The sequence below is a fragment of the Nematolebias whitei genome, chromosome 8 (assembly GCF_014905685.2).
Source record: "Nematolebias whitei isolate Nwh7 chromosome 8, NemWhi1, whole genome shotgun sequence".
Lineage (NCBI taxonomy): Eukaryota > Metazoa > Chordata > Actinopteri > Cyprinodontiformes > Rivulidae > Nematolebias > Nematolebias whitei.
Window position 1 is genome coordinate 37,134,348 of NC_056505.1, and position 9,094 is coordinate 37,143,441.

The window sequence follows — 9,094 nt, forward strand, 5'->3', positions numbered from 1 at the left end:
GTCACGTGTACCGGGTGGTACAGTGTCATATTGCCAATCTGCATGTGAACCATTGCTATAGCTGTCAGGGTTGTTTTCATTTCTGAGAGACCCTGCATTTCTATAGCACATTCAGAGAGAGGTATTATCCTGTTAACACTGGCAGCGGCCGTCCTCAGCTCCTCGAACAGTTTAGCTGACATAATTGTTATGTCTGCCCCACCGTCCAAGAGTGCTTCGTGTGTGAGGACACCTTCGAGTGTTACTGACAGGTACGCCTTTTTGGCGGCCCCCTTTCTGATAAAGTTACACAGAAACCTTTTGGTTTTTTTCTGACGCTTTTTCACGCGTTCAGATTTATCTGTGTAATCTTGATTTGTCTGAACCGTCAGCACAGCAGAAGCTGTTTCTGAGTGTTCAGCTTGCGATGACTCGTCATCGTTTGTGTGTGTGTTTACCCCCCCTTCTTCTGATGAGGGGTTGTTTGAGTCAACAACAGTTATGTCTTGGTGTGTTTCACCGACATCTGTTATGTTGTCATTCGCGCCATTAGATGTAATGGGAATTACATCACTGCAAAGTGCTCCTGGTTGGGTTCCCGTGTCAGTGTGTTTCAAAGTTTCTAACAACCTGCGTATTTTCTCTGTCTCTTCCGAGTTCAGAGGTGTAGGGCCTTGTTTCTGGAACTTTTGTGATTTTTTCGCCTCGGTTCGTTTCGTCCGAGGTGGGGGACGGTCAGGTACGTCTTTCGGGGGTTCCTTTACGTACTGCCCCTGATGATATGGTTTCCCATATCGTTGCGTCCTACGCTCACCCCATTTACGATAATCACGTTCATCCTCTGAAAGAGGAGCATTTTTGTCCCAACGTGCACCTTCATTACGTGGTTTGTTATTTTGAACAGACTGTTTTCTCTCTTTCTTAGGAGGAGGTGGCGAAGCACGTCGTCCTTCTAGTTCAAGAGAGTGGGGTTTAACCTTTACACTAGGAAACACTTCAATGGGCGTCTTATCATGAGAACATGCTTCAAACACATTCACAGCACACTGTTTAATCTCACTGATGGATTTTTCTCTGAAATTTGCCATCATTTGTACTGATTTTTTAAAATCAGAGTGGAGATTTTTGGTGAAAACAAACTTAAAACCATCATCTTCTTCCATTCCGGTCTCATTTCTGTTACCAAAATAAGCTTGGAAGATTCTTTTGTAATAAACTTTTGGATGTTCATTCTTGCCCTGCGTGACCTTGTCAGCGGCTGGGAAACCAGCAGGTCCCGTGCAAGAGTCATACTCTTTGATCAGAGCTTCACACAGAAGTTTGTAATCCTTTCTCGTTGCATCTGGTAGACGCTCGATGAAGGTGAACACCTCTCTGTCCGAAGTGAGTCGTATCAGACTGATTTTATCTTCTGCCATAGCATTAGGATAAGCTCTCAATCTGAAATCCAGATCTCTGAGGTACGCTTTTGTTCCTGCCGACCCCATAGGGCCGGGAACGAAACGTTGTACATATTTTGAGACTTTCTGCAAATCATCCATTGAAGGAGACTGTATCAACGGTCTCACATGCGTGATTGGTGCAGATTGGTCAAGGCCTGCCCCTACCGCCCATGGTGGTAGAGTGGGGGTGGCTGGTAAGGAGGAAGAGGTACATATCGGTGCAGGTCTGTCCCTACCATCCGTGATGGTGGTGGGGGTAGGGGCATGGTGTCAGGAGGAAGAGGTACATATTGGTGCAGTTCTGTCCCTACCGCCCATGGTGGGGGTGGGGGTAACGGCGTGTTGTCAGGAGGAAGAGGTGCAACAGCATCTGACTGGAGAGTTCGTGGCTGTCTCGGACCCTGATACTGTTCGTCTTTGAGTCTTAGACCAGGCCGCCCCATATCAGAAATCTGGTTTGTAGCTGTAGCTAAATTCTCCTCACAAGCTTTCAGGTCCTCCTGTGATGTCTGATATTTTTTTATTAAAATCAGCCATTGTCGGAGTGATTCCGTCTTGTCTGCCTTGCAAGCGTCCAGCTCCTTCAATGCGATCTGTAACTGTGCTTGTAGCACATCGTTATCTGAACGCACGGATTGGTACGCACGGTCTTTATCCCTAATCTTCCCTTCATATGATTGAGCCTGTTTTAACAGCTCAGTCTTTGAGAGGTCCCTTGCTTCCGATAGTGATGCTTCAAGTACTTGTAGTTTGCTGTTCAGCAAATCAATTTCTGCACTTGTATTTTGCTGTTCTTGAGACATCTGTTCATGATATTGTCTTATGCGGGCCTCGTGTTCACGTTTAAATTGAAGGACGTATTCTTCAATTTCCTTAGCAAACACTATTTCACTGTCTAACCTTTGTTTGAGGTAATCAGTTTTCTCAACAGCCTTATAGAATGACTCTTTCAGCAAGATTGCAATTTTAGCCAGCTTTTCATAACTTGACTTTGTGATTTCTGCAGAGGTCACACTTTCTGCAACCTCCTTCAGATTGTCCACTAACTCTTTTGGGTTCATGCGCTCTGTCTGAATTATATATGGATGTAAGGACGCTCCGAGAAGCGCGAACGCATTCTCCAAGCAGTCCGCCATTCCTTTTGGATCAAAATCTTTTTCTAACACACCTGTCATGTTTTCACTGTGTAGCAATTTATCTGTTTGAACAGTTGCAAGCTTTAGATATTTTACAGGTAAATATTTGTATTCAAGTCAATGAGTTTTCACACTTATTTTAGCTTTGGGTTTACACAGAAGTACTGTTATAAGTCACTTATTCAACTGTGGGTACCTTTCTCAGGTTTTACCCCAATTCATGAATATTTAAGTAAACGCTCTTTTGGCAGTGTTACTTTTTGTGCTTATTTTCCACAGATACTAGAGTACCAAGCTGTTTTTTAGTGTATTTTACTCTAAAACACTGAATTTTTATAAACCTGCAAATTTTCTTTAGTCTCACAGCAATATTAGTTTAAAACGTTTTTTTAAACCGTTCTGTTCCAGAAATTTGCTATTTTAAACAGTTACTCATCAACCCAGGTGGGTGAAAAGAGAAAAGAATTTGATGATGAGGAATAATCAGTCTTTCTTCAGAAAAACTGTATTTGCTCCTGTCCTCCTGTAAAGCTTCTATTTAAAATTAAATAGAGAGATATTTTATTTAGGTGGCAAATTAAACAGAAAATCTCTTTTTCCTGATAAATTTACTCTTATTTAGTGATTTTGCAATTAAACGTGTATTATCCTTCAAGCAAAATGAGTAAACTATTCAACTCTGTGAATATTTGTAACTGTATCTGTTTTTTTAAAAAGTTTCTAATTTTATTATGAACCTGTTTTAAGGGATTACCAGTGAAATAAAACTGTTTTTGGTAAATGCTTCTTTGCATAAATACCTATTACTTTTTAAAATGTAAGATAACAGTGTTTTATTCAGCTTTGAGGAAGTTTGTTAACTCAAAATTGCCTTACAGAAAAATAAAAAAAAACGTTTAATTTCACTCTTTACCTAAAAACGAAGTGAAACCTGTGATCTCACGTCTCGCCAGGAGATGTCAGTATTACCTCAACAATTATAACTCCGTCACTGTTTGTGTTGTCCACTAGGGGTGCTATAACTTCCTGTGGCGTTCGGTTGACATCCTGTTGTTAGCTGCTTAGCTTGAAGTTAGCTTCGGCTAAACTCGGTTAAAATCAACATTTCTGAACGGATTTTTTACACAAAAGTGGCAAAAGTTTTGCAATCAGACTTTATAGCTTCAAACATGAGTTTTTGGGACATATAGCAGCTTCATTTAGTGATTTTAAGCGTAGTTTAAGCTCCGGTCGTTAGCTGTTTAGCTTAAAATTAGCATCGCTAGCGTTGTTTAAAAACATCGTTTTTTGACGAATTTTAAACTCTAACGTAGCAAAATTTCAGCAAATAGCTTCGAAGCACTTGACCAGCGTGTCAAAACCACTTTAAAGTTACTTTTCAGCTTTAAAAAGCAGATTTTATTTCCCTATGAAAACGAATTTCATTTCCGGGTCACGTGACTGAAATCACCAATGGCAAAGTAGCGCAGGGTGAGAGGAAGTGACGTAGCCACGCCAGTCAGCCTTCTCAACCAATCAGAGCGCTCCACAACAGCGAATTCAACCAATCAGGAAGCGTTTTCTCCAGCTAGCAAGTTAGATTAGCGTAAAATAGTTCGTCACTTTTTCGTCTTTTAAACCATCAAAATGCACTTTCTCTGCTAAAAATGTAACGAAACAACCCCCTGAGCTGCACAGAGAACGGCGCTCCGTGACAAAACGTCTTTCTAGCTATTTAACAACTCGTTCGAACTGTTCCAGAACCGAGTCGGAACCACAGAACCGAACCGGACCAGAACAGCGTCTGGAACACAGTTTAAACAGAATAAAGCGTTTCCACAGCTCAAAGCCAGCTTATGTTACACATACAGACGTACAATTCAGCTTTATAAAGACTCAATGACACAATTTCAGCTTTTAAAACATTGCCAGCGTAACACAAGCGCGCAGCTCCAATTGCGCTGCGTAAAGACGCACGGTTTCAGCACAGCTGATAAACTGTTACTTTTTCAACATGCCAACATTTAAATCAATCTTTACACGAATTAACAGTCATTCATGAACCGTTACGAGCCACCAGTTTGTAGTGAGTCACGTGGGTACGTGTCACTAGTTGTATGACAAATATATGTGGTATATATTCATGCATACTTTTCACGAGTTCTTCATTTTTCTGACTGTAAATGCCGTGCATTGAATTTAACAGAAATGTGAACGAGAGACGTTATTATCTTTGACTCATCAAATGAATGGAGTCATTTATTTTCAGAATCAAAGTTTAACATCAAACATTTACATTAATTTGGCAAAATATGAAAATAATAACAGACAGTTTCACAAATAATGAACTTCAAATCACTCGGCGGTGATTTGAGGACTTTGCTTCAGATATTTCTAAAATATCTGTACTAGTTTTGTGAGAGAGAGGTGAGTTTAAGAGGAAATTGAGATTTATCTTACAGAGGAATATGTGAGGGAATTTAATCTGTTTAACCAGAAATTGCACGCTCCGTCAGATCTCAGCTTTGCCCACGGTACACTTGGTCGAAGAAGAACTGTTACCTTGTTGAAGTTCATCAGCTCAGTAAGAATCCTTCAGACTCTTTTTCAGCGTCTCCGTTGAGAACTGCTAAAATCCTTAGAGAGTCGTGCGTGGTTAGTTCAAACAGAATCATAATCCCAAAACGTCTCTGGATTCTCGGCAGCTCTGACTCTTCATTGTCAGCAGCTCTCAGACTCTTTCAGATCTTCTCAGACTCCAACTCCAAAACTCTCCATAACTCTAGTTCTCTGAATTCCCATGAATTCTCTTCAGAACTCCTTGAGAACTAACTGCACTCCATGGAATCTACTGCACTCTGCCAGAACCGGGAAGTTGTCACATTTTAAATGAGTTTACTTCCGAGTTTACTTCAGAGCTTTCTGATTCGTGGATGGACCAGAAAGAGGAGTGGTTTTGACGTAAGGTGTTTATCAAAAGTCGAGGTCAGAGAATGAAATTTGTTTTCAACATACAGAAAAGATTATTGCAGTCGACCAGACTTCGTGGAGTCTCACACTTGGTAATCTTTTCAAATAGTAAAACATGACATTTCTTCTTCAGTAAACATTTAGTTGACCGAAGCTTCAACTTTCACACACTTACGCCTTGGCTCATTTCAGACAGAAGATCAAGAAATGCATATTCAGGTGATTTCTTCTTTGAATGAGGAGTAAAAATCATTACTTACTGTTTATGTAAAATAAAGATGAGTAGTTCTTTTCAACCTGTAAGCATTGAGTGAACTACCACAATTTGATTATCAAAACATTTGTAAGACAGTAATGATTATAGAGGATTGTCTTTTCTGCTTGATTAATTCAAGAAAGAAAGTCATCAGATGGCCCAGACTTATTCAGATCAATGAAAATAACAGTCTCTGTCCATCTGGTAGATTTGAGGTCATCAGGGTCAGATGGGGGTCAGATCATCAGGTCATCTGGTTCACTACAGTATGAATTATATCATGTGAACAGAAGCAACAAAAGAGGTGGTGGAGTGGCTCTATTTGTTAAAAATGAAATAAAATGTAAATTAATTAATGAAATGTCAATAGTTGTTGATAATATCATGGAAATAATAACAATAGAAATAATAAACAAGAATGATAAAAACATATTAATAAGTTGTGTATATCGATCTCCAGGATCAAATATAGAAATATTCACTGATAAAATGGTACAACTATTGGACAAGAGTTTTAATAAAAACATTTTTTTGTGTGGAGACTTTAATATTGACCTGGGAAATAAAACAGATTCAAATAACATCAGTACATTTACAAATTCATTGTGTAGTTTAAATCTTTATCCGTTAATATCAAAACCAACAAGAATTACAACTCATAGTGCTACAATAATCGATAATATTTTCACAAATGTAACAAATGGGGATGTGATTGGAGGTATTTTAACGAGTGATTTGAGTGATCACTTACCAGTTTTCATGATTTATAAAAATGATCAAAGCATTACAAAAGAAATTACAATTAAGGAAAAAACAATAAACACATCAAAAAAAGCAATGGACAAATTAAAAGATGATTTACATAAACAAAGCTGGAAAGACGTGTATGTTGATGATGTGAACAGATCATATGATGAGTTTATGAATATTTTAGGAGCTCTGTATGAAAAGAATTGTGTGCAAAATAATTATACAAAGAGAAATGTTGTTGACCAACCATGGATGACGAAAGGGTTGAGAAATGCTTGTAAAAAAAGAATTATTTGTATACATGTTTCTTGAAATTGAGAACACAAGAGGCTGAAGAGAAATATAAGAAGTATAAAAATAAATTAGTAGCGATTATAAGGAAACACAAGAAGGAATATTATAGTGATTTATTAAATAAAAGCAATGGTGATATGAAAGCAACATGGCAAGTAATAAATAGTGTTCTGAAAAGTCATAAAGCAAAAACAGGTATTTCACAATATTTTTTGAAGGATGACGATGAAATCCATGATGAAAATGAAATTGTAAATGGATTTAATCATTATTTTGTTAACGTTGGATCAAGCCTTGCTGCTAAAATACCAAAAGTAGACAATAATATGAACCATTCAGTTATAAGTTGTGACAACAGTATTTTTCTTAATGGAACTGACAAAGAAGAAATAATGAATGTTGTAAAAAATCTTACAGATAAGAGATCAAAAGACTGGGTGGACATGGATATGATGTTTGTAAAGGACATAATTTGTTATGTTATCGAGCCGTTTACATATATTTGTAATTTATCATTTTCAAAAGGAATATTTCCAGACAATATGAAAGTAGCTAAGGTAGTTCCTCTCTTTAAAAATGGTGATAAATGTGTGTTCAATAATTATAGACCAATATCCTTATTACCACAATTCTCAAAAATTCTAGAAAAACTGTTTGTGACCAGATTAGATAAATTTATTACTAAACAAAACATTCTAAGTAGCAGTCAGTATGGGTTTAGAGCAAAAAACTCTACATCAATGGCTCTCATGAAAATAATGGAACAAATAACTACTGCTGTCGATCAAAAACAGTATTGTGTTAGTATTTTTGTTGATTTAAAAAAAGCATTCGATACTATTGACCACACTATTCTCCTTGAAAAATTAAATAAATATGGTATAAGAGGACCAGCATTACACTGGGTATCTAGCTATTTAAAAGATAGGAAAGAGTTTGTACAAATAAATGGTGTAAGATCTGACTTGTGCAATATCACTTGTGGAGTTCCTCAAGGCTCTGTACTTGGACCAAAGTTATTTATTTTATATGTGAATGACTTAGTGAATGTATCAGGACTCCTCAAATGTGTCCTTTTTGCAGATGACACCACATTTTTTTGTTTGGGTAAAGATGTAAAACGGATGTTGGAACTGATGAAGACAGAATTTGATAAAATACAAACTTGGTTTAAAATTAATAAATTATCATTAAATTTAGATAAAACTAAATACATGATATTTAGTAACAAAAAGAAAACTGTTGATGATCCATTTAAAATTGAGGGTGTTGAGATTTGTAGAGTTAATGAGATGACATTTTTGGGTGTAATCATTGATGAACAGCTAACATGGAAAAATCACATAAATTCTGTAAGAACAAAAATATCTAAATCTATTGCAGTACTATACAAAGTCAGGGAATTATTAAATGATAAAGCTCTGTACATGTTGTATAACACAATCATTGTTCCACATTTAATCTATTGCATTGATGTTTGGGGGAAAGCGTGTAAAACATTTACAAAGTATTTTTATTTTACAGAAAAGAGCTGTAAGAATTATCACCAGAAAGCATTACTGTCACCCATCAAGCACATTATTTCATCAACTAAAGTTATTGAAGTTCCATGATCTAGTAGATTACAGTATTTTATCAGTTATGTATAGGGCTCAAAATAACACATTACCATTAAATATCCAAAGAAATTTTGTTAAAAGACAAAGTTGTTACAATCTTAAGGGGATAGAAATATTTGTCAAACCAAAATTCAGAACTAGTCTGAAGGGAATGTCTACCTCAATCCAAGGAGTTGGATTGCGGAATGGTCTAGAGAGTGATGTAAAAAATGTCAAGTCAATGTGTACATTTAAGAAAAAGATCAAATCTAGATTGTTAAAAAAGTATATATGAAGTAGCTTAGTGTGTGTTTTTTATTAGAATTAGAAAAATTAGAAAGTTATTCATTTTGTTCTGTTACTTGAAAATTAATATGTCTGAAATAATTGTTTGAAAAAAGGGGCAGATATAATAAGATTTTTTCTTCTTTCTGCTGCCTTTCATTTTAAACTTTTTTGTATCTTTTTATATATTGTTATGGAATTGTTTTGTACTTTTTTTAAAATGAATAAACTTCATACCATACCATACCATACCATACCAATCAAGAGGTTGTTGGTTTGAGCTCTATTTGTGTTGTGGGTTAATGTTACTGTATTAATAGACATCTGATGGAAACTGGAAGTTGAAGTCAAAACGGAACCAGCTTCCCCACAAAAAGTGGTTCTTGTACAAGTTTAACATGTGTG

The 9,094-nt window shown here is 36.6% G+C and overlaps 1 protein-coding gene across 1 annotated transcript in view; it reads left to right on the plus strand.

Moving 5' to 3' along the window:
- The window catches only part of galnt9 (polypeptide N-acetylgalactosaminyltransferase 9), a 184,903-nt gene that overhangs the window by 42,118 nt on the left and 133,691 nt on the right, over nucleotides 1-9,094 (plus strand). The window lies entirely within an intron of this gene.